Below are 22,352 nucleotides of genomic sequence, written 5' to 3'. Positions count from 1 at the left end.
ATATGCGACGTCTTTTTGTAAAAGATTGGGTCTTCTGGTATGTACCAGAAGTATTTTGCTACTGGAGGTAAAGGACATTACTCAGGAAATGTCTGTATGTTGCAAGAGAATCGTAAATAAACTGCCCTGTAAGGCACCGTTTCGTTCGTATCTCCTAGGGTCCTTAGGAAACTAAATAATCATAGATGTGCTGTAATTTTATAGTCATTGTCGATTTTTATGACACTACGTTCACTCTCTATTCCAAAAACTGTGTTAAAAATCAATATAAATGTTAGCATCGCACCCATCCCATATCGTATTCAGAAGTATTGCTTGCTGGCCGCTCGAGGCGCTGCTATCGCTGGGGGTAACGGAAATGGGACGGAGTGTCACGACTGTTATGTTAAGACTGTGGTGACAACCAACAAGGAGCAGTCTCGTTCAGTTTGCAGCACGCGTCCATAGCTGCATTCTTCGTAGAAGACCTTGGTGTTTCCTGCGTAGACGTTTGCAGCCGCACAAAGGAAAGGAAAAAGACAACAGAAACTTTATCATGAGGTGCTGTGACACCACGCAACCTCTTTCCTTACAAGGTCTGTCGTATCAGCCACGCGTAGCTGGTAACGCCGAAACCTGTTTTCGCTGAGTTAGCGGGAAGTCTGTGCATCAGGTGATTCCCCCGCATTAAACTTGATTTCATTCCTTTAACGTGTTCTGGGGCTTGTCGGGTGGGGAGGGGGCAAGGTGATATTACCCGCCTCTCCTCCTCCGGTAAACGCGTTAGTTGCCAAGAGCCCTATAAGACAGCACGCACTGCCAGTCAGCCATCGGCTTCCAGACGCGGAGCTGGGTTCCTGTTGGTGTGTGCCTGTGTAAGTACTGACATTGGGAGATAGTTGTGGCGACACAATTTTTGTGATAAATATACAGTGAATGCGTGCGCTCTGGCATTGACTGTGTCGTTCCCTTGAAGAATGTGTGTTGTTTGTAGAAGGTCATCTCGTCAGAATTCTTGCCTGATTTAGTGGGCAAAGAGTTGCATGTACATCAAATGGCTATACTGTAAATCTGAAACTGATTCAACATTTGACTGACACCGAAACAAACAAAGAGTTTCAAGTTTCTGTCAAGTACGACTAATTCAGCGCAAGAATCAATATTTTATAAACCTACTACTAGCAGAAATGAGATAGTATGTATGTTATGAAAGTGAATTAATAAGCGTTTGAAATGTTTCTCCCACCTTGCCTATCAGCAGGCTTTAATTGAAGTCCACAATCCACTGGTTGTGATGGACAAATTGGCAAGGAACCGAATGTGAAATGTATCCATTCCGGGACAAAGACGGCAAAAGGTCAATCCAAACATGAATCGTTTGAGATGTGCTGGGATAAGGACTCCAGTACCCTTGTTGTGATTTACCAAATTCTAATACAGCGTTGGTAGTTGGTAACATGTTGAACTAACGACGTAACCTCAGCGTTTGTGACTTTTCTTGCTCAATAGTTACTGTTGGGTATCCTCAGTTCCTAGAAATCAGACAGATGATAAACTATGGCACATAACAAATAATGCTGCTTCCAGTCCAATACAAACGAGATTCTGGTAAGTGTCTGCAAGATGTGAACGAAGTTATAATGGAATTACAAGTACAGTCGCCCAGTATAATTTGGCAGCAAATACTAATATAGAAAAAATCTGACTTTCCTCGGATTCAGGTAGATTATATGAATGCTATCTTAAGCTTGGCGGTACAAATATACTTGTACATCGTAGGGTGACTGGTTCTTTTTTAAAATTTATGCCGTTTTTAAGTCTTTATGAACTGGCTACATTATGATGCTGAACGTCTGCAGTGCTGGAATGCCATTTTTGTAATGAGTTTGTTGTTACGATCAAAGCACATACTGTTCAGTCAGCTTGTGATCGTCTTCCATGACTATACCATAATATTTTGAGAAAAAATCTTCAATCGCAACTAAAATTGCTAAGACATACAATTTCCGCATTTACTGTTTCGTCTATCATCTAGAGAAAATTAATTTTTCCTTACGCAGTTGTGTATTAAATTATCTCCCTTCACTTTCTGTTCATGAATCTTGGCTCTCGCCGTTTTAGTATTATACACGGTGTTCTAAGCACTGAAATGTGTTGGTGTGACTGAAATTTTGTTTCTGTTATATTCGTAGGTCTGCATGTATCAACTTGATCTGCAGAACAGCTTTATTACCGCGCGACTGCTACGGGAGCATGTTCGAGTCCTGCCTCGGGCATGGATGTGTGTGATGTCCTTTAGTTACTTTTAAGTATTTCTGAGTTCTAGGGGACTGACGACCTCAGATGTTAAGTCCCATAGTGCTCAGAGCCATTTGAACCATTTGGATAGCTTTATTTGTGTAACTTTCGAAGTTAGTGGTGCTGTGTGTGGTGAATCGAAATATTGTACAATGCGAAAAATTTCCATCGTCAGCAGAGGCTTATAAATAAGTCAGCTACTTCATTTTCAAGTTGCGCCGTAATCTGTCGAGCGTCAAATCTACCAGTAATGTTGGTAGAGCGATCGAATAATCTACTAGTAGGAGCCTGGCACAGTGCCTCAGGGTGGGACTTATTCCATGGGCCACAGATATTGTTGGGCGAGTTTTGACGGCAGTTAACTTTATTGTTCAAAAGTATGCTCGTTGGCAAAAATGAACAAAAGGCCTTCTTTATTACCTTGCAGATGGGAAATAAAAAGAATAGCTAATACTGTTTTTTGGATTCACTGGGCGAAAAGATGCGTGGGAGGAGGCTTGGACTGCAAACTAAGAGTACAGGGAATTCCATGTACAGCGTTGCACAGGACGGATTGCCAGGCAGGCACTTGTTCTCCAGTCAGTTCGTCCGAATGTGACAAGCGGGGTACCCGTTTCAGCGGAACTGGAGGAGTTAGAAGTGGCCTTGGAAATATTTAGCTCCGCTTAGCACTTCACACTAGTGTGTCAGTAACATATGTACATAAACCTATGCACAAGCTCGAACTGATGTCTTACGAAGCAATGACAGTGCATCGACAGACAGTAGAGATTCTTTCGCTCGGCTTACTGCACTGTAACTGTCTGCTACAGTCTTTGAGTGATAGGTTGATCCTAAAAATCTCTTTTTCCTGGTGAAGCGTGGCTGCACTCATTCGGATACAAATTTCAAGCTGACTGCAGAACGTTTCTACTGCTGCCAACGTACATTTCGCGTGAAGACCACAAAAAGATAAGACAAGAGAAATCAGGCATAATATGGAGCCAAACAGACAGTGTTTTCTCCCTTACTCTGTCTGCAGCTGGAACAGGAAGGGAAATGACTAGCAGTGGCACAAGGTACTCTCCGCCATACACCACATGGTGGCTTGCGATGTAGTTACGTAGGTGTAGATACTTGAACTTGCGCAGCAATCGGCATTGGACTTCTGGAAATCTTCACCAGTTATATCAAGGGCGTTTGCATGACCTGCAAACAGGAGTGTATTGAGCAATTTCTGCAACATGAATTACTGGGTCGATCTTTTTGCACCAAGCCTAAACTTCTGATAGGTATAATCAAAATATCCACGGGTGTGCTGCCGGTCTATAGTGTCCAACGGGCACAATATTTCGGCGATCATACGTGTCGCCATCATCAGGTGAACTGACGGACTGAGCTCCTGTGAACGTCACGGCGGCGGTCGATTTAAATACCCTCCGCCCGCGGCGCGCTCCCTCCGCCGTCCGCGCCCCGCGCCACGGTCGCGCGGTGGAACAGATTGCGACGGCGTCTGAGATGACGTCGGTGTGATGGCTCTGTCCGCCGTGGTCGTCACAACTATACGTTTGCTCGATTTACTCTTGATGAACCCAATCGCTGGTTCCCAAGCCTTGCTTAGATTATAGCCACAGTCACGGTTTATAAGGTCGTCATTGGTGCGAATTTCGATGGCCTCTCTAACAACGCTGTCCCAGTATCTCGACGTCTGTACCAGAATCCTCGTGCGGTCATACTCCATGGCGTGATTTTCCGACAAACAGTGTTCAGCGACCGCCGACTTGCTCGGATACATCAGTCGAGTGTGCCTCTGGTGTTCACTGCATCGATCCTCGACGGTACGCATCGTCTGACCAATATACGACTTGCCACATTGACACGGAATCTGGTACACGCCGGCCTTCCTCAAACCGAGGTCATCTTTGGCGCTCCCCACCAGTGCACAAGTTTTATTTGGAGGACAAAACACAGTTCCGACCTGGTGTTTCTTCAGAATGCGGGCGATTTTCCCCGAGAGTGCGCCTGTGTATGGAATAAATGCAGTGCCTACCTCCTCCCTCGTGACTTCATCCATCTCAACAGGTTGTGCTGCACTGGTTGGGCGGAGAGCACGTTGAATCTGCCACTCTGAGTACCCATTTTTTCTTTTTCTTTTTTCTTCTTTTTCCGATAGGTATGTCGTAAACATGGCAGTCTTTTCGGAACTATTCCGTAGTGTTCACACAGGTTGCCGAACGCAGTTCATGCCTTCAAATATGCCCACAGACGTTGAACTAAACCATTAATAACTTCACTGGCTTCGACGACTTGGTTCACTGATGGACAGAATTAGACATGAACTGTAAATCACACTCTACTCTGTCTCAAAGTGCACTATAGGCTCCATTTGTGGAGGAACAAAGGTAGTTCTCATCAATTGCCTACATTACCTAATAACGCACCTCTGCAATTGCACGGCTCCAAGATCAGCTTCAGCGTCGCCATACCTGGACTGCTAAAAATTTCTTACTAAAGATAAATGGAGGCAAGTCAAGCATTTGCATCGCAGCCCTGAGAAAGGTACAATGAAAGTAAATGGCGCATATTTCACATGAAACAGATTAAGTTCTTTAACATGCAGCAAGGTAGACATCGAATTTGTGTAAGCTAATGAATTCGTGACGTTCAAATGTATGAAAAGCCCAGTATAATACGTGATCAGATATGATATACAAGATAGTCGTTACGGCTGTCAACAGATATCAGTTCAGAATATTTTATATCCCTTCCGAACATCATCTCAGAAAATTTGCTAAGAAATAACTTTACAATCTGCTAGAAATAGACTTGTGAGAGAACGAAGCTATTTGTAAGACACATACACACACACACACACACACACACACACACACACACACACACACAGACGGTATGTGCATTTTATGTATACGTCTGAGATCTTCTCCCAAATGCCTAAATCGATTTCAACCGAATTAGGCACAGAAACAACAGGACTCACAAGTATCAGCACACTGGGGTTTATGACCTCCTAACACCAATAGGAGTAGAGGTGCGTGTTTTTTTCCAGCTTCTGGTGTATTGGCTTTCCTGCATGCCAGGCATGTTCTGTGGGAACAGTATCGACCTGCCAAATCAACCAACTTTGCAGGGCAGCCTACATGCCAGGGGCAAGAAACGATTTACAGGGCCCAGCATGAAGGCTGCACAGCACGACAAGCATCTTCCGCTGCAATAATATAAGCCAGCTTAATCAAACTACTTTGCAGGGTGGCCTGTACATTAGGGCCAAATAAATAATCTTCAAGACACTTATGTCCTGTGTGCCCTGCATGAAGGCTTGTTGTGGGAGTAGAAGTTGTCAGAACAGTAGTGGGAGTGGATGGGGACAAGTTGAGATGGATAGATGGTGGTGATGGTCAGAGCCAGTGCAAGGAGGGAATGGACAGAGGTAGAGGAGGAGAGGTAAGTGCTTGAGGCAAGTGGAAGGTGTAGAGAGGTAGGGACAGGTGAAAAAGGAAGAGGGGGAGTTGGAGATGGGAAGTTAGAGATGGAGGAGAATATGGTCATAGGCAGTGGGGAGGAAGAAATGATTGGACAGAGAGGGTGGCGGAAGTGGACAAAGAGAGGGAGAGGGGGAGATGAAGATGCAGAGAGAGTGGGGAGGAAGAGATAGATAAACATGGGAAGGTAAGGTGGACAGACAATGGAAGAGGTAGACACAGTTAGGGGAGGAACAGGTGTGTTCAATACACATGTCAAACGCATACGTGGACAAAACTGTAGGGAAACACTAGTATACATATAAATGGACATGTGAAGAAGTGTATCTGTGTATGTCCAGCATCTCCTTATAAACCACTGGATCCGTTGCAACCAAATTAGGTACACTTTTTCAACATCAGTCTTCTGACAGGTTTGATGCAGCCCACCGCAAGTTCATCTACTGTGTCAAACTCTCCATCTCAGAGTAGCACTTACAACCTATGTCCTCAATTATTTTCTGGCTGTATTCCAATCTCTGTCCTCCTCTACAGTTTTTACTCTCTACAGCTCCCTCCAGTACCATGGAACAGATTTCCAGATGTCTTAACAGATCCTATCATCCTATCCCTTCCTCTTATCAGCTTTCCCCATATTTTCCTTTCCTCATCAATTCTGTGAAAAACCTCTTCATTTCTTGCCTTATCAGTTCACCTAATTATCAACATTCTTCTGTAGCGCCACATCTGAAATGCTTCGATTCTATTCTGTTCCAGTTTTCCCACAGTCCACGTTTCACTCCCATAAAATGCTATGCTCCAAACGCACTTTCTCAGGAGTTTCTTCCTTGTGTTAAGGCATATGTTTCATACTAACAGACTTCTGTTGGCCAGGAATGCCCTTTATGCTAGTGTTAGTCTATTCTTTATACCCTCCTTGCTTAGTCCATGGTGAGTTACTTTGCTGCCTAGGTAGCAGAATTCCACTGCCTCGTCTACTTCGCGAAACCCCATTCTGATATCAAATTTCTCGCTGTTGTCATTTCCTCTTTCTTCGATTTGCTCTCAAACTGTATTCTGTACCCATTAGACTGTTCATTCCGTTCAACGCATCAGGTAATTCTCCCTCTCTTTCAATGGAGATAGCGATGTCATCAGCGAATCTTATCGTTGATATCTATTCACTCTGAATTTTAATCCCACTCTTGAATCCTTCTTTTACTTCAGTCATTGCTTCTTCAATGCATAAACAGTAGGGGCGAAAGAATACGTCCCTGTCTTACTCCCTTTTTAGTCTGAGCACTTCGTTCTTGGTCTTATAGTCTTATTTTCCCCTCTTGATTCTTGTACATATTGTACATTATTCATCTTTCCCTATAGCTTACCCTTATTTTCCTTAGAATTTCGAACGTCTTGGACCATTTGACATTGATGAAAGCTTTTCCATGTCGACGGATTCTGAGAATGTGTCTTGATTTTAGTTGAGTCTAGCTTCCATTATCAACTGCAACGCGAGAATTGCTTGTCTGGTGTGTTTGCCTTTCCTAAAGCCAAACTGCAGATCCTCAATTTTCTATTCCATTCTTCTGTATATTATTGTTGTCAGAAACTTGAATGCATAAGCTATTAAGCTAATTGAGCTTTAATGTCGGCTGTTCCTATCTTTGGAATAATGTGGATGATGTTTTTCCGAAAGACTGATGGTACGTCGTTTGTCTCATACTTTCTACATGCCAGCATGAAGAGTCGTTTAGTTTCCACTTCTCCTAATGATTTAAAAATTCTGATGGAATGTTACGCATTCCTTCTGCCTTATTTGATCTTAAGTCCTCCAAAGCTCTTTTAAATTCTGACTAATACTATACCTCCTGTCTCGTCCCGGTCGACTCCTACTTTTTCTTCTATCACGTCATCATCAACAATTCCTTCCCTCACAGAGATCTTCAGTTTTCTCATTCCTACTATCCGCTCTATCATCTGCATTTAACAGCAGAATTCCATTGCACTCCTAACGTTACCACCCTTCCTTTTAATTTCAACGAAGGTTATGTTGACTTTTCAGTATGCTGAGTCGATCTGTCTGACAATCATTTCTGTTTCGATTTCTTCTCATTTTTCATTTAGCGAATTCTGAGCGTCTTCTGCACTTCTTATTTATTTCTTACCTCAGTGACTTGTATTTCTGTATTTCTGAATTTCCCTGAACATTTTTGTACTTCCTTCTTCAGTCAGTCTACTGAAGTATTTCTTCGGCTGTCCATGGTTTCTTCACAGTTGCCTTCCTTGTACCAATATTTCTTCTTTTCCACTTCTATTATTGCCCTTTATACAAATGTCCATTCCTCTTCAACCGGACTGCCTACTGAGCTGTTTGTTAGCGCAGTAACTACAGCCTCAGAGAACTTCAGGTGTATGTCTGCATTCCTCAGTATTTCCACTTCCCACTTCTTTTGCGCATTGATTCTTCATGACTAGTCTCTTAAACTTCAGCCTACTGTTCATCATCACTAAATTGTGGTCTGAGTCAGTATCTGCTCCTGGGTACACCTTACAATCCAACGTGTGATATCGGAATCTCTGCCTGACCACGATGTAATCTAAGTGGAATCTTCCCATATCTCCCACCCTTTTCCAAGTATTCCCTATTACTAGCTGAAATTTATTACGGAACTGAATTAGTCTTCCTCCTCTCTCATTCCTTTGGCCAAAGTCGTATTCTCTGGCACCCTTTCTTCTACTCTTTCCCCTAGAACTACGTTCCAATCTCCCATGTTTATTAGAGTTTCAGCTCCATTTACATTCTGAACTATCCATCCAATATCTTCATGTACTTTCTCTATTTCTTCATCATGTGCCTACGATGTCAGCATGTATACCTGAACTGTTGTTTCTGGTTTTCTTTGTTGCCGATTCTACACATGCTATTTGCCCTCCGGAAATCAACATTGTGAGTTTGAAATCTCCTAGCTCCTATAGGAGTGGAGATACAGGTGAATAGGGTTTTTAGATTCTTGCATCTAGTCCACCCTGCATGACAGTTGACAGTACAGGTAGTATGAGAAAGTGTTGTTGGGGCTACATGTTGAAATAGGCATGGCTGAGCAGAGAGAGGGGTGAGGAGGAGACAGATGTTGCGAGGGGAGGGAGGAGGAGGATGGGTGGATGGATGTAGAGAGAAGGGGAAAAGCAGAAATAGAGTATGGAGAAGACATGAACAGATAGAGGTGGGAGGTTGCTGAAACCAGGAGGAGAGGGGGGAGAATGAGATGGACAAAGAGTTGGCAGGAGGAGATGGACACAGAGAGAGTGTGAGTAGGAGGTGGACAGATGGAAAGGACATTGAAGAAAATGGGCAATGAGAGGGGTAAGGAGGATTTGGACAGAGAGAGATGGGACATAGACAGAGATTGGGATAAAGAGGAGGAGATTGACAGACCCATAGAGGAGGAGGAGGCAGAAAGAGAAAGGGAGGAGGAGGCGGACAGACAGCGATGTGGGAAGATGAGGTGGACAGAGAGAGACGTGGGAGGACGAGACAGAGAGGCAGATGCAGGGAGGAGAAGGAAATGGACACACAGAGATGGGGGAGATGAGATGGACAAAAAGAGATGGGGCAGAGGAGATGGACATACAGAGCAGAACAGGAAGAGATGGACAGAGACAGTTAGGAGAAGGAGGAGGAGGAGAAGGATGAGGAGGAGGAAGAGGGAGATGTTTAGAGATAGAGACAAGGGTACGAAGAGATGAACAGAGAATTGTCGCACACATGACAAAACAGTAGATATCGAAATAGACGTCAGAGGGATAGAGAAACAATCAAAATCGCTCAAAAGAGGAAAGGCCGCTGGACCTGTTGGGATACCAGTTCGATTTTACACAAAGTACGCGAAGGAACTTGCCCCCCTTCTTGCAGCGGTGTACCGTAGGTCTCTAGAAGAGCGTAGCGTTCCAAAGGATTGGAAAAGGGCACAGGTCATCCCCGATTTCGAGAATGGACGTCGAACAGATGTGCAGAACTATAGACCTATATCTCTAACGTCGATCAGTTGTAGAATTTTGGAACACGTATTATGTTCGAGTATAATGACTTTTCTGGAGACTAGAAATGTACTCTATAGGAATTAGCATGGGTTTCGAAAAAGACGATCGTGTGAAACCCAGCTCGCACTATTCGTCCACGAGACTCAGAGGGCGATAGACACGGGTTCCCAAGTAGATGGCGTGTTTCTTGACTTCCGCAAGGCGTTCGATACAGTTCCCCACAGTCGTTTAATGAACAAAGTAAGAGCATATGGACTATCAGACCAATTGCGTGATTGGATTGAAGAGTTCCTAGATAACAGAACACAGCATGTCCATCTCAATGGAGAGAAGTCTTCCGAAGTAAGAGTGATTTCAGGAGCGCCGCAGGGGAGTGTCGTAGGACCGTTGCTATTCACAATATACATAAATGACCTTGTGGATGACATCGGAAGTTCACTGAGGCTTTTTGCGGATGATGCTGTTGTATATCGAGAGGTTGTAACAATGGAAAATTGTACTGAAATGCAGGAGGATTTGCAGCGAATTGACGCATGGGGCAGGGAATGGCAATTGAATCGCACTGTAGACAAGTGTAATGTGCTGCGAATACATAGAAAGAAAGATCCCTTATCATTTAGCTACAATATAGCAGGTCAGCAACTGGAAGCAGTTAATTCCAAAATTATCTGGGAGTACGCATTAGGAGTGATTTAAAAGGGAATGATCATATAAAGTTGGTCGTCGGTAAAGCAGATGCCAGACTGAAATTCATTGGAAGAATCCTAAGGAAATGCAATCCGAAAACCAGATAGGGTTGATAGAAGAGATAGAGAAGATCCAACGGAGAGCAGCGCGCTTCGTTACAGGATCATTTAGTACTCGCGAAAGCGTTACGGAGATGATAGATAAACTCCAGTGTAAGACTCTGCAGGAGAGACGCTCAGTAGCTTAGGCTTTTGTTGAAGTTTCGAGAACGTACCTTCACCGAGGAGTCAAGCAGTATATTGCTCTCTCCTACATATATCTCGCGAAGAGACCATGAGGATTAAATCAGAGAGATTAGAGCCCACACACAGGCATACCGACAATCCTTCTTTCCGCGAACGATACGAGACTGGAATAGAATGGAGAAGCGATAGAGGTACTCAGGGTAGCCTCCGCCACACAACGTCAGGTGGCTTGCGGAGTATGGATGTAGAGGTAGATGTAGAAGGGCGAAAGAAGAAGATGGACAGACAGGGTGATGGATGGGGAGTTGGCCTGAGAGATTGGGGAGGTGGACATTGGCGAGGAGGATATGGAAAGAGAGAGGCGTAAGGTCTGAATAGTCGGAAAGAAAGGGTATGAACAGTGTAGTGGTACCACCCTTCTGGTGTGGGATAACAGTGTAATGACTATGCACTCCCGAACATGATATCGGAATCGTCGTTGTACTATCGAAATTGCTAAAATCATTAGAACGCAACGTCACTAACTTCCAAAGATTTTGTCTCGACTCAGGAGGCCCTTTATCGCTTTCTTGCGGTTAAATTGTGGTCACAACATCACTTTTCTTTTTCGAAAATAAATATCAAAAGGTTCAACGAATCGCGATTATTAGTGGCGCAGTTAATTGTGTTTTTTATGTCATCCTATGACTGATGTCGCAGTATGCAATGATCTTTGACAAGCGAAATAATTATTTTCAATCAACCATTAATTCACATTTTAAAGTTTACGTTCATTATGTTCATTTTTGGAACTGTTAATTACTATACTTTTCACTGGTAGACGACATCCTGTTTCTATCCCTTCAGAAACATGAAAATATTCAGTGTAAAATTCAAGTAGTCTTAATGTTTAAAAACCGAAGATAACCACAGAGTATCACTTTAGGGTCGTAAAGACCATTTTTTTTACGTCAGTATTATCAGTTCGTTGAAGTATCTTCTCAGTAGCTAATTTTCAAAAATATCTTGATTTACGGTAATATCAAACAAATCATTCCACCAACATATTTAAGTTATCTTCAATATATCAAACATATTTACTGCACAGAGCAACGTACATGCTACTGCCACATAATTAACCTAATTTATGAGAATGTACAAAAGCAATCATGGGTAGATCAGAAGTGAACATATTTTGTCATATAGAATATTTTGTTTTTATTTATTATACTGGCGTAACAGTTGACACTGCAGTTAAATGTAGCTTCAGGCTGCACGGCCGTTGACTCCTGGAAGATTACATTCGGCGATGCAAAGAACCTGTGCAGCAGTGAAAACTGCCGTCGGCTCCCACATACTTTCCTCGTTGCTGATGTAACAAAGAGGCAAATACTTACAAATGATTTGTATTTATTTCTATTTAGATTTCTACTAACATGCATTCACAGTAATATGCTCCATACATCTTACTTTTGACGCTCGCAAATAATGCGACACTTATAATCCTCTGAAAAAGGGCACAAGGTGCCTGAAACCGGTAAGGAATAAATTTTATTTTGCACAAGTTGTTGCTGATTATTTCAACAAACAGAAATACAGTTGCTAATGATTGATAAAAAGCTAAATATCTAATATGTTTGTTTCAGTACTTTAAAGTGTAAAGTAACGAAGACAAAATCTTTGTTTCAGGAACGCTTCTCCAGAAATCATGAGTATCTTACTGAAGCTGTGCTTTGTACTGCTGGCGTTGTCAACAGTTACTGGAGCTGATGATGAGCAGGTGAGAACGAAACCTTGTTTCATGTCTAAATTGTTTTCGTTGTGAACAGAATAGTTATTTCTTCAATCTTGAAATACTGGGGGCCACTGACTGTCTCGTAAATCTAACCATTCATTTTCTATTACATTTTTTTATGAAAATCATGTTATAAGTTACATCGAACATAGAATCCAACATTTGGAAAAAAAACACAGTTTATATTCGTTTATTGTAAGTACAACAATAAAGACAAATCACACGGAAGTGGACTGAAATTATAAACACTAGCAGGAATGAATGTGAGAGAAGCTGTAGAAGGACAGAAAGAGAACGTGGTAAAGAGCAAGTCACGTAGGCAGGGGAACAGAAAGTGGAGTGACTAGTGGAGACCTGGAAAAAGTAACAAACAAACTGGGAGAATATGGGTGTATTTGCTTTAATGTTTGTCAAAAGGGAAACTGGTAATGTACGTTAGCCATTTGGGGAACTTATGAGGCCGACAGAGAGAAGTACTTCACCTGCTTCTTAAAAACAACAAGGCACCCAACAGTCTGTAGGGTAGCTTGTTACAGAGCCAGATAGCAGCAACAGAGGACGTGTTTGCAAATATTTTTGTTTTATGGATGTACAAAGGTTGCACATTAGCACACTGAGCATCTGACAGAGTGAAGTACACACGGCGTGTGGTAGTAACGGAATTTGTCTGGCCACAATCATCCGAACTGGACGTATTAAGCACTGACGCAGGCAACCCAATGTTGCAGTACTAATGCACACAAGCATTCGTGGATAGTTTTGACCGTCTATAGCAGGGCCAGCCCCGGTGTGCCAAACTTCATGCGCGATGTGTGCGCTGTATCGTGTGGTGCACAGATATCATTGGAATAATCGCAGATGGTATGATGGTGTGTGAATTGCCATTCCTTCCTTCACTTATTGGTAGAGGGAAACGAAGAAATAATACACTATTTATGTTGCAACGATTTGCGCGCAATGAGTCCTTTGAATAACGTGACAATATTTTTGTATATGATTCATCGTCAGGTAGGTCACATCTTTTACGAAACACTTTTAATTAGGATTCAGTAGTAAATTCTTATGTAAGTTGTAATTAAGAAAATAATAACTTAGTGGCTTATTCCCTTTGCCGATGAATGATTGCTGTAATGTTTTGAAAAGCATTGTGAAATTGTTAGTTGCAAGACACAAATACCAGTGAACCTTCAGAACTAAGAAAATCTGTTTTTCAGGTTATTTTCCATTAGGAAAGTGGGTGCACTCAGCGACTGTTATGTGATTTATAAATAATGGAACGCATCAATCATTCGTCCTTTTTTTGCAGGTTTTATTACACAAATTCAGATATCGGCTAGTGCCCAGCCATTATCAGTGCACTATTTTCTAATCTCGATGCATGTTAGCTCACTGTTGTTCGGGCTCAGTCACAGTTCTTTGAATAATACTCATATTTAAAGAGCTGTGACTGAGCCCGAACAACAGATTAAAAAATAGTGCGTTGGTAATGACTAAGCACGAGCCGAAATCTGGATTTGCGTAATAAAACATGCAAAAAAAAGGATTTATAAAACTGTTTTTCCTTACGTCTTGAGTTAAATTGTAACTCATGATTCATAACTTAAATAGTATATTTGTTCTGAACTCACGACATATTTACATCGGTTGGCGGGAATTTGGCAGTCATCGTATATGAGTAAAATTGAATATGCACTGAAAACCAAATGAACTGGTACGCCTGCCTAGTATCGTATAGGGCCCCCAAAAGAGCACGCACAAGTGTCGTAACATGACGTGGCATGGATCGACTGATATCTGAAGTAGTGCTGGAGGGAACTGACACCATGAATCCTTCAGGGCTCTCCATAAATCCGTAAGAGTACGAGAGGGTGGAGATCTCTTCTGAACAGCACGTTGCAAGGCATCCCGGATATGCTCAATGAGGTTCATCTCTGGGGAGTTTGGTGGGCAGCGGGAATGTTTAAACTAAGAAAACCACTCTGTAGAAATTCTGGACGTGTGAGGTGTCGCATTGTCCTGCTGGAATTGCCCAAGCTGGTCGGAATGGACAATGGACATAAAGGGATGCAGGTGATCAGACAGGATGCTTACGTATGTCCCACCTGTCAAAGTCGTATATAGACGTATCAGGGGCCCCATATCACTCCAACTGCACACACTCAAACCATTACAGAGCCTCCACCAGCTTGAACAGCCCCTTGCTAACATGCAGGGGCTGTAGATTCATGAGGTTGCCTCCATACCCGTACACGTCCATCCACTCTATGCACCTCGAAACGAGACCCGTCCGACCGGGCAACATCTTTCCATCATCAACAGCCCAATGTCGATGTTGTCGGGCCCAGGCGAGGCGTAAAGCTTTGTGTCGTGCAGTCACCAAAGGTACACGAGTGGGCCTTCGACTCCGAAAGCCCGTATCTGTGATGTTTCGTTGAATGGTCTTCTGTCACGTTCGACGATTCTCTTCAGTAATCGTTGGTCCCGTTCTTGCAGGATGTTTTTCCGGCCGCAGCGATGTCGGAGATTCGATGTTTTACCGGATTCCTGATATTCACGGTACACTCGTGAAATAGTCATACGGGAGGATCCCCACTTCACTACCTCTGAGATGGTGTGTCCCATCCCTCGTGCGCCGACTGTAACACCACTTTCAAACTCATCTGGTAACCTGCCATTGTAGCGGCAGTAACCGATCTAACAACTGTACCAAAGACTTTTTGTCTTACATAGGCGTGTCCGACCTCAGCACCGTATTCTGCCTGTTTACATGTCTCTGTATTTGAATACGCATGCCTATACCAGTTTCTTTGGCGCTTCAGTGTATTTCAAAAGCCGATAGCGCAATAGACAACTAACAGAACACGGTTGTCCCTAGCAAACATCAGACATCATAAACAGGGGGTTCATCTATCAAGTGGAACACTGGTCCACATTAACCATTATTTCTGATAATGTTTCACACTAAAGTATACGTGAGCAAGAAATAATCACAGGATCCACTCGATCTTAAAAAAATTCAGAGGAAACAGAAACTGACAACTGCTAACATAGATTAGTCATAATCTAACACTTAAAAGACCCGACAAAGACTAGATAATTTAAGCGAGTGGGACAAATCTGGGATCTTACAAATGAGTTATGGAAGAACAAATCCACTGTGGACAGGCAGTGATTGCCTGACTGTGTCAAAAGAACGAAAAATTACAACATGCATATTAAACCACTGATCTAGACATGAACGAAATTTCAGTTGCTTGGGAAAACCAAAATATTCGCGGACTCTGCTTCATCCTAACAACACATTTACAGATATTCAATAAGTCTCATACCCTGCTCACCAACGCTACAGTTTCTCACCATATTCTGCATCCAGTAAAGTGGACATTGTGAGTGCAGTGCTCTGGTGCCGTCTGCAGTACGTCACCTGTCAGTTGTGGTAACATCTGTTCTCTCCAGACTCCACAGACAAGGTTCTATCTTCAGAATCCGCAGACCAAGTTTCCTCTTCCAAAACAGACTTCTCTCCTCTCTCAACTAGTCTGGTCAAATCCCATGTCCCAATTAAAAAGGCTCTGCCACATGATGGCCAATGATACTGTCGTTAGCCAAATAACTAACTCCTCACTAAGCAAAAGTTTTTCAACATTAACCTGTAGAATAATTCCAATGCACGCAGTTTTTAAACAATTCTGTGTTGCATTTCAACTCTTGAGTCAAGTTTTTTTTTAATTCAGTCAATTCGCCAGTTTCCCCACATTTTTTATGATTAACCAATGAGGAAACCTCTTACAACTTTTTTGACAATAGTGTGTTCACCCGGTGTATAGGAGTGTCAGAAGTACAGGTACTTTGCAAAGATAGAAAAGAATTCTTGAACACGAGGGAGCTATGTTGCTTCTCACAAAATACAGAAATCAGTATCAATGGTCAGCTTCCACCACCATAGAATTCCAGGAGGGCGACTCTTTGGTGAAAAAGAAAGTTATTTTAAAACGTTTTTTGACCAGAAAGCACAGCTGGTAAAAAGTGCAGATGCTCGTTACAACACGTTATATAGGTTCTTTGTATGAAGACCTGGACCTCATATTGCACACGGCACATTATGAACATAACTGCCAGAGTGCGGCTCCTAGGAGCCCGGGCAAAACAAAGCTTCAGTTGTTGCACAGTAACTGGACGAATGGACACTTCACTTCAGCCCCATCGCTTTCTCCTCTGAAAACCGAGTCAAAACTGCCAGGGTGTCAAAACAGCGAGTCGCTGCCCTGGCCCTCTCTGCTACCCTGACTCTTCATGGACCCAACGAAACTACATAAAATACCACATAGAAAACTCCCAACAGAAAAGAGATAATCAATATAAAAGTAGATGGTTTAATCTTGGCAGTTATTGCAGTAAATTATTACAAACGATCTGTTAACCGATAAGGGCAGAACTCACATTGCGACGAATTTAAATCATTTATGAATTAAACTCGAGATGTACCAATTGAGCAATGAACTGATGCTTATCAATAGTAATTACTATGTCGTCATCATTTATATCCGTATCGCTATTGTGGGTAATTCCCCGACTATGTATCATGTGTGTAGATACAGATCATTCTATTTCAGTGATAATGATGACATGAGTGAACTAGATTGTTAGAGATGAGTTCAACTCTTACTTGATTCCTCTTTGATATCAGCAGTTTCATTATTACATCGTTACTTGCTTTAAACGAGAGTGTACTTACATCCATAGGATGAAATTCTCTCACATTTTGCGATTACTCTCAATGTATTCCACACAGGGCGCTCCATTGATCGTGACCGAGCCAAATATCTCACGAAATAAGCGTCAAACGAAAGAACTACAAAGAACGAAACTTGTCGAGCTTGAAGAGGTAAACCAGATGGCGCTATGGTTGGCCCGCTAGATGACGCTGCCATTGGTCAAACGGATATCAACTGCGTTTTTTTTTAAATAGGAACCCCCATTTTTTATTACATATTCGTGTAGTACGTAAAGAAATATGAATGTTTTAGTTGGACCACTTTTTTCGCTTTGTGATAGTTGGCGCTGTAATAGACACAAACATATGGCTCACAATTGTAGACGAACAGTTGGCAACAGGTAGGTTTTTTAAATTAAAATACAGAACGTAGATACGTTTGAACATTTTATTTCGGTTGTTCCAGTGTGATACATGTACCTTTGTGAACTTATCATTTCTGAGAACGCATGCTCTTACAGCGTGATTACCTGTAAATACCACATTAATGCAATAAATGCTCAAACTGATGTCCGTCAACCTCAATGCATTTGGCAAATGTTACTACAAAATGTTTCACTGCATGACAGAATGGCGATGTACTTCCAACATGATGGATGTCCGGCACATAGCTCGCGTGCGATTGAAGCGGTATTGAATAGCATATTTCATGACAGGTGGATTGGTCGTCGAAGCACCATACCATGACCCGCACGTTCACCGGATCTGACGTCCCAGAATTTCTTTCTGTGCGGAAAGTTGAAGGATATTCCTCTCAACAGCGAGTAGTTCTTCTTCCGTTATGTTCGCACATGCATTGACAATTCGCTGACGCATGTTGTCAGGCGTTGTCGGTGGATCACGATAGCAAATATCCTTCGTCGTTGAGTACACAATCGCAGGCGCTACTGTCTGTGATGCAGCGTCAAAGGTAACCGCAGCCATGGTCTCCGAGCTGATAGTCCATACTGCTGCAAACGTCGTCGAACTGTCCGTGCAGATGGTTGTTGTCTTGCAAACGTCCTCATCTGTTGACTCAGGGATCGAGACGTGGCTGCACGATCCGTTACAGCCATGCGGATAAGATGCCTGTCATCTCGACTGCTAGTGATACGAGGCCGTTGGGATCCAGCACGGCGTTCCATATTACCCTCCTGAAGCCACCGATTCCATATTCTACTAACAGTCATTGGATCTCGACCAACGCGAGCAGCAGTGTCGCGATACTATGAACCGCAATCGCGATAGGCTACAATCCGACCTTTATCAAAGTCGGCAACGTGATGGTACGCATTTCTCCTCTTTACACGAGGCATCACAACAACGTTTGACCAGGCAACGCCGGTCACCTGCTGTTTGTGTATGAGAAATCGGTTGGAAACATCCCTTATATCAGCACGTTGTAGGTGTCGCCACCGGCGCCAACCTTGTGTGAGTGCTCTGAAAAGCTAATAATTTGCATATCGCAGCATCTTCTTCCTGTCGGTTAAATTTCGCGTCTGTAGCACGTCCTCTTCACAGACATTTTATATAGCTAGGTAAGTCATTAAAAATTTGAGCCGCAGCATCATGCATGGCTTTTTGTGCTTACCGGCTAAGGTGGCTGAGCGGTTCTAGGCGCTTCAGTCCGGAACCGCGTGATTGCTACAGTCGCAGGTTCGAATCCTGCCTCGGGCATGGATGTGTGTGATGTCTTTAGGTTAGTTAGGTTTAAGTAGGTCTAAGTTCTGATGACCTCAGATGTTAAGTCCCATAGTACTCAGAGCCATTTGAACCTTTTTTTGTGCTTAAGACGATTTTTATGTGGAATAATGAATGTCATTTTTCCTTCTGGTATTGTACTTGTATACATTGATGTTCCTTTTAGAACTGTTGTGGATTATTTGCAACAAGCTTCTTGAGTGAATAAATGTACTATGAGCAATAGTCAGAGCGCCCAATTCCTTCAACAGATGTCTACAAGATGATAGGTGGCGAGCACGACATATTATCCTTATAGCATGTTTTTCAGCAATCAAGATTTTCTTTCTTAAAGACGAGTTACCTCAGAACACTATTCTGTATAATAACGTCCGCCGCTCGTGGTCTCGCGGTAGCGTTCTCGCTTCCCAAGCACGGGGTCCCGGGTTCGATTCCCGGCGGGGTCAGGGATTTTCACCTGTCTCGAGATGACTGGGTGTTTGTGTTGTCCTCATCATTTCATCATCATCCAGGAAAGTGGCGAAATTGGACTGAGCAAAGATTGGGTAATTGTACGGGCGCTGATAACCACGCAGTTGAGCACCCCCCAAACCAAACATCATCATCATCACTATTCTGTATGTCGTTATTAAATGAAAATATACAAAATGCGTCAGCTCACTGATTTGTCGCTTCCCCAAGTTTTGCAGTGATTCTACGTGGAAATTCAGCTGAGCTAAATTGTTTTAGGAATTTCAAAATTTGCTTTGTCCAGTTAAATCATCAACAATATGTAGATCTAAGATTTCTGAAGTTTCCACACTATTTATTTATTTATTTATTCTAATAACCCTTTTGGAGGGTACGTTAAATCAATTTTGGTTTCGCTTCCTTGTGTTTATTTTTCGTTGCTGCCAGACTTTCTTCATCTTTCGTTCCTTTGCTTCCTGGCTCCACTTTCTTCCTTTTTCAGACGTCTTTCTGTCGTGAAATCCAGCCTCATCCTTTTCTTCCTGGGTTCACTTTCTTTCTTTTTCAGACGTCTTTCTTTCGTGAAACCCTGCCTCTTGTGTTACTTCTCTAAAAAGCATTCCGTTATCTATCGTGTCCAGTTTAGTTTCTGTGTTTTTCATATCTTTGTCAATTTGGATGAACCATGTGAAATTGTAACTGTTTAGTAACTTATTATTCATTCGTTATATGTGTCCATAGAACTGTAGTCTTCTTTTCCTCATTACATGAATTAGCTTTTCCATTTTCAAATACAACTCCTGTTTTATCTTAATTTATATTAGATATTACTGTTACTTCTAGGCTCCAGTATTTTCCTTGTACTTCTTCTTTCAACTTTTTCCAGTTTTTCAAGATCCCCAGATCTTCTTCGCCGAAATGTTTCTGCTGCGTACAGTGTTTCAGGCCTTCTCAGTATTTGACAGTGTCTTAGTTTTGTGTTCCAGGACAAAGTTTTTTGTTATATACGTTACTTTGTCACTTGGAATTCCCCTTCCACACTATTAATTACTTCCTCGCCATGTGTTATAGACACGTTAGATACACACAATAGCCTTTTTGTCCTCTCCTCGTTCTTCATCTGTAGGAATGACTTTTAATGTGCTGAAAATAAACTCGCTAAATGATGAACTTCTAATCAACATGTTCCACAGGGATGTAAGTATCACTTTGGTAGCCTTCGGTGTTCTTTCCGTTTCTGTCAGTGTAGTTTCGTTTGTGTTATTTGGAACTGAGAATCTGAGTACCAAAAGGTACTGACTGTACAGTTTTGAGGAACATTTCTGCTCCTTTGCGAGATACAGGTGACTGAACAAGAGGGAAGACCCCAGAAATGTCGGAAATACTACGAAAGCTTGGAATTGTGCAATGAATCGTAGAGCCTTCGCCATGTACGACTCTTTGCTCGCGTACCTCAGCACCTTAGAATCAAAGCTGCGATGACGGGAACAAAGACAACTTGATTGAAAAAGCACAATAGAAGATTTCATGGGGTCAGAATGTAAGGGTACCACATGATCTTCATGACTTTCAAAGCCGATAAATACATTTAGAAAGATGCAATATTAGCCACAAACTTCGATCGTTTACTAGCATAATTAGTAGTTTATCAGATATTTTGTCGCTATCCCTTCAGGGATGTAACAGTTTACACTCAATAGTCAATGGCTGTATCTTGGAAATTCGATGTAAACTGACAATTCAGTGACCATGGTTGCTAATACCACAAAGGTTAATTGGAATTCAAGCCTTATTTAATTAATAACACAGAATTCTGGAAACTGAAATTGCTCCTAAATTGGTCACGTCCGAAGCTCCATTCTCAAAATATCCCACGTCTCTGTTGCAGTGTCCGGATCCATGCAGGTCGTCGCCCTGCGCCAAAGGAGAGCGCTGCGTGCCAGAGCAGGTGGTGTGTGTCAAGGCGCCGTGCTGCGACGTTCCCTCGTGCGTCAAGACTAGCGGTCGCACGCCTGCCTAACCGAAACATTTTTGTAACTCATCTGTGTGTTAAATAAACTGCTATTAATGTTGTATTAACATGTCACGTTTTCCTATGGTTGCTCCCCTTAGTAAGTGTCCGCTTACAAAGGCAAAATAATCTGTGTTAAATGAATGTTCTATGACAAAGAAATGAGATTTGTTTAGTGTCTCGTAAGGTCAGCATATAATACACTACTGGCCATTAAAATTGCTATACGAAGAAGAAATGCAGATGATAAACGGGTATTCATTGGACAAATATATTATGCTAGAACTGACATGTAATTACATTTTCACGCAATATGGGTGTATAGATCCTGAAAAATCAGCACCTAGAACAACCACCTCTGGCCGTAAATAACGGCCTTGATACGCCTGGGCATTGAGTCAAACAGAGCTTGGATGGCGTGTACAGTTGGATGGCGTGTACAGGTACAGCTGCCCATACCGCAATTCATCAAGAGTAGTGACTGGCGTGTTGTGACGAGCCAGTTGCTCGGCCACCATTTACCAGATGTTTTCAGTTAGTGAGAGATTTGGAGAATGTGCTGGCCAGGGCAGAAATCGAACATTTTCTGTATCCAGAAAGAACCGTACAGGACCTGAAACATGCGGTCGTGCATTATCCTGCTGAAATGTAGGGTTTCGCAGGGATCGAATGAAGGGTTGAGCCACGGGTCGTAACACGTCTGAAATGTAACGTCCACTGTTCAAAGTACCGTCAATGCAAACAAGAGGTGAACGAGACGTGTAACCAATTGCACCCCATACCATCACGCCGGGTGATACGCCAGTATGGCGATGACGAATACACACTACCAATGTGCGTTCACCCCGATGTCGCCAAACACGGATGCGACCATCATGATGCTGTAAACAGAACCTGGATTCATTGGAAAAAAAAGGACGTTTGGCCATTCGTGCACCCGGTTCGTCGTTGAGTA

The 22,352-nt window shown here is 42.7% G+C and overlaps 1 long non-coding RNA gene across 1 annotated transcript; it reads left to right on the top strand.

Moving 5' to 3' along the window:
• The first annotated feature begins 712 nt into the window (after positions 1-712).
• On the top strand, positions 713-21,465 carry LOC126088107 (uncharacterized). The gene is made up of 3 exons (XR_007519943.1): positions 713-854; positions 12,377-12,467; positions 21,275-21,465. It is a non-coding gene; the product is annotated as an uncharacterized LOC126088107 (long non-coding RNA).
• The last annotated feature ends 887 nt before the right edge of the window (positions 21,466-22,352 follow it).

This window comes from Schistocerca cancellata, chromosome 6 (genome assembly GCF_023864275.1).
Source record: "Schistocerca cancellata isolate TAMUIC-IGC-003103 chromosome 6, iqSchCanc2.1, whole genome shotgun sequence".
Lineage (NCBI taxonomy): Eukaryota > Metazoa > Arthropoda > Insecta > Orthoptera > Acrididae > Schistocerca > Schistocerca cancellata.
This window is presented reverse-complemented; position numbering and strand designations above follow the sequence as displayed.